The sequence below is a fragment of the Mandrillus leucophaeus genome, unplaced genomic scaffold (assembly GCF_000951045.1).
Source record: "Mandrillus leucophaeus isolate KB7577 unplaced genomic scaffold, Mleu.le_1.0 Scaffold170, whole genome shotgun sequence".
In the NCBI taxonomy this organism is placed as follows: Eukaryota; Metazoa; Chordata; class Mammalia; order Primates; family Cercopithecidae; genus Mandrillus; species Mandrillus leucophaeus.
In genome coordinates, this window is record NW_012101699.1 from 1,160,944 (window position 1) to 1,165,366 (window position 4,423).

General features: G+C 49.1%; 1 protein-coding gene across 2 annotated transcripts in view; it reads left to right on the plus strand.

Annotated features, from left to right (window-relative positions):
- Positions 1–521: 521 nt before the first annotated feature.
- The window catches only part of TBC1D9B (TBC1 domain family, member 9B (with GRAM domain)), a 39,368-nt gene continuing 35,466 nt past the window's right edge, over positions 522–4,423 (plus strand). For both annotated transcript variants that reach the window (XM_011976857.1, XM_011976858.1), the window contains exons 1-2: positions 522–626; positions 2,756–2,874. The gene's annotated coding sequence lies outside the window, so the exon portion shown is untranslated. The remainder of the gene's footprint in view (positions 627–2,755; positions 2,875–4,423) is intronic.

Genomic DNA, 4,423 nt, shown 5'->3' on the forward strand with positions numbered 1-4,423 from the left:
ATAATGTTGCAGAATCATTGTCCTGTGAAGAAGCGATGAGTACACGACCAGACACGTCTGAAAGTCTCATTTCTGGAGGTGTGTCTGGCAGTCAACCATCGTGTTGGCTTTCTGGATTTTGTGATATTTGTGATATTGTTCTTTTTTAGCTTTAATGTGTAACGCAGTCTAAAGCAATACTTGTTTTGTAGTCTACTTTGGTGTACTTAAAGAGGGCTTCCCAGAATTGTTTAAGCTCTGACCCCATGAAACGTGCCTCTGCCTCCGCCTGCAAGCGTTTCTGAGTCAGGAGAAGCAGCAGATGCTTCCAGGAAGAAGCAGAAGGGGATTTTTTTGTTTGGGATCAGACGCTGGCTGAAGGCCTTTCACCGCGGGGATAATTCAGGACGTTTCCCTCGTTGGGCTGGACCCTTTGGGTAGCGCCACCATCGTTTCTGCCTCCGGCCAGACTCAGCCTTCAGGGGCCTCAGTCCGGCCCTCCCCTCACCCACCATGTCTGTCTGCCCTGTTCCCAGGTCTTCTCGTGGGCACCCTGGACGTGGTGCTGGACTCCAGTGCCCGCGTGGCCCCTTACCGCATCCTGCACCAGACCCAGGACTCCCAGGTCTACTGGACAGTGGCGTGTGGTAGGTGCCCTGAGTGGTGAGGGGTGCTGGGCAGGGCCTGCCCTGGAAGAGCCGTTGCCAAGAGGAAGGGGTGTGGAGCCCACATGCCTGGGCGTGTTCCCTGCTGACAGCACAGTCCGAGGCTGCAAGAGGGAAGTGGAGGCGGCTTCGCTTCCATCTTAAAAAGGCAGCTCCACTGGTCATGGGGACAGAGTAGGAGAGGACAGCCCCATGGAGCCCCGCGTACCTCTGGGGGTGCAAGCATGGGGCTAGCCAATGTCCACGTTCTCATGCCACCTTTTCTCAAGGTAGATATAGCTGGCCTCATTCAAAGACTCCATATTTGCAAATTGGCCTACTCAATAAAATGTATTTGCAATCCCCAAATCAATACTTCCAGTGATTTTGTGGTCATTTGGAGACATGGACATGTGTACATTCAAAGCAGTGAAAAATTTGAGTCACCTGATGCCCATGTCCCCGGCGGAGGCAGAACAGGGTGACACACTCTGCCTTCTTGATTCAGCTGTCACACCGCACGCGTGTGTCTCGGTCACGGTCTCTGCAGTGCCGTGTTTTCCCATGTTTGTGCTCATTGCTATTGACTTGGCTGTTTAAAATGTCTCCCGAGCATAGCACCGAGGCGCTCTTGTCCGTAAGAGCAGGAAGCCTGCGTCGTGCCTTGTGCGTTACAGCAGCTTTGTTCAGGCGTGAGGGACAGTGCTGCTGGCCATGAGCTCAGTACCAGTCAATCAGGGGCACGTATTAATAAGGCCTCTTTAAACAGAAACACGTGTAAACAGTTACGTATCGGTCAGTTGAGAAAAGTGTGATTAGAGGCTCGAGGAACCTAACCCTGTATTCCCCCGGAGTACTGGTTCAGGATTCGCTAACTCACTGTTCGCGGCCACCTTACAGAATCTAACCACCCGAAAAACGAGAATCCGCTGTGTCTTGGCTGAGGCTCTCGGCGTGCCTGGTGGATGGGCCTCCTGTCCCACCTCCGGGCAGCTGAGAACGATTCAGGGTGTCATTCACTCCTCGTCCTTGCGTTCGTTCAGCAGAGGCAAAACCCCAGAAACGGGTGCTGGGGATGGGGGAGCCAGGCTCGGCAGAGATCTCCCCTCATCTCTTTGCGCTTCCCCTTGGGGCTTCTTCCCCGATTCTTTGATGGGAGCAAACAGTTCTTCCGGCCTTTAAAAGTGGCATCGTGCTGCCTTCTCTACATTTTTGTGTTGTGTGTTGTTTTTTTTTGAGACGAGATCTCACTTTGTCACTCAGGCTGTACTGCAGCCTCCGCCTCCCAGGCTCAAACAATCCTCCCACCTCAGCATCGTGAGTGGATGGGACCACAGACACGTGCCACTATGCCCAGCTAATTTTTTTTTGTATTTTTGGTTTAGCCATGCTGCCCAGGCTGGTCTCGAACTCCTGGGCTCAAATGATCCTCCTGCCTCAGCCTCCCAAAGTGCTGGGATTACAGGCATGAGCCACAGCACCCAGATTTTCTCTACATTTTTAAAAAGTTCCATTGGGCCTATGGAGGACAGAGACCCCCCCCTCCCTCCTAGGTGGGGCAGACACTAGGTAAGAAGGTGGCCAGGAGCAACTGAAGAGAGGGACAGTAGCTACTTGTCTGCCCAGCAGGAGCCTAGCTAGCCAGGGACCTGGAGTCTTGTAGGAAGCTCCAGCTGCTATCTGTGGATACCTAGATTCTCAGAAAAGAGCTGGACTCATTTATACAAAGTATGGCTGTGTCTGATTAGTCACATACATAGCAAAGGCCACATTAAGTTCTTTCAACTTGAGGGAAAGTATAAGTTAGCAAGCTTGCAGGCACATAGACTGTTTCTAGGACACATAGGAGACTTAGTGACTCTCCCTGTTGGCTTCAGGGACAGGTAGAAATGTTCACTGACACAACTGTGATTCAGCCTGGACGTTTAATTTTTTGTTTTTTACCAGGACCATTTATTACTTTCTTCATGCACATGTTCATCTGTTTAAGAGGGAAAGGAGGAAGCAGCTTGAAGATTCTCGTCACTTGGATTTAGCTAATTAGGTTGCCCACTTTCATCTCGCTTCTTTGAATGTGTGTTTAGGACCCGGTGAATTTGTGATTTTTCTTTTACTTCACCAACCTCTTCTAGGTTCTTCCCGCAAAGAGATCACAAAACACTGGGAATGGCTGGAAAATAACTTGCTCCAGACACTGTCCATCTTCGACAGTGAGGAAGATATCACCACCTTCGTCAAGGGCAAGATACACGTAAGGTTTACTCGCCACTCCCTGTTCTCACCCTTCCCTGGCCGGCAGTGTTCTCGTGTATTATCCTATTTAATCTTCACGATGTAGGGTGCGTCCTCATTTTACAAAGGTGGAGACTGAAGTGTCAGTGCTCTTTCTCTTGGAGTTGAGAGGGGCAGAGGAACTCATGGCCCAGGAAAACCCCTTCTTACTCTGGCTGGGCACTGGAGGCTACTGAAGCCTAGTGCGGGGTTTCCATTCCTACCCAGGTGCCTTGGAAAGTGTGTGCAGATAGACAGTTCTGTTTGCCAGAGGAGATGCAGGAAACAATAGGATATTTTGAGTTATTTTTTATTATAAAACTAACGTTATTTTAAAAGGCACATGCCCTTTACCCCAAATTCCAATCCTTGGAGTTTCCCCTACAGTATATTCATATATGCAGAATATACAGTTTCAAGGGCCAGGTGCAGTGGCTCACACCTGTAATCCCAGCACTTTGGGAGGCAAAGCAGGAGGATCCTTTGAGCCCAGGAGTTTGAGACCAGCCTGGCCAACATAGCGAGACCTTGTCTTTAAAAAATATATATGTATATATTTGCATATGCATGTATGTATAAATAATACAGGTATACACATATATATGTTATATATATAAACACACAGTTTAATATGTCTCCCACCAGACTGTGTGTATTAGCAGAAAAACTGGAAACAGTGCCTCCCGGTCCCATGATAAGGGAGGAAAGCAGCTGTTCTCTCTTCTGCAACATGAGAATAATAATAGGTGCTGTGGCATTGACTGAGCATACACAAAGTGTGTACATACACTGTGCTAAGTGCTGCATGTTCAGGGGACTTGTTAAGTCATGTATGCTATACTTAGTGCAATATTTTGCTGCCATCAAAACAATGTAGCAGTGTGTAAAAACTCATGGTGATCTCTAGGTTGTTTCCTCTTTGGGGATAATTAACAGGATAATGAGCATTTATCTGAATGTATGTGTCTTTTTTTTTTTTTTTTTTTTTTTTTGAGCCAGAGTCTCACTCTGTTACCTAGGAAGGAGTACAGTGGCACAATCTCAGCACACTGCAACCTCTACCCCCTAGGTTCAAACGAATCTCCTGCCTCAGCCTCCCAAGTAGCTGGGGTTACAGGCACGCACCACCATGCTCAGCTAATTTATGTATTTTTAGTAGACACGGGGCGGGTGGTCGGGTACAGTGGCTTACACCTGTAATCCCAGCGCTTTGGGAGGCCAAGGCAGGCAGATCAGCTGAGGTCAGGAGTTCGAGAGCAACCTGGCCAACGTGGCAAAACCCCATCTCTACTAAAAATACAAAAATTAGCCAGGCATGGTGGCGTGCGCCTGTAATCCCAGCTACTCAAGAGGCTGAGACAGGAGAATTGCTTGAACCCAGGAGGTACAGGTTTCAGTGAGCTGAGATCGCACCACTACACTCCAGCCTGGGCGACAGAGCGAGACTCCTTGTCAGAAAGAAAAAAAAAAAAGGCCAGGCGCGGTGGCTCATGCCTGTAATCCCAGCACTTTGGGAGGCTGAGGCGGGT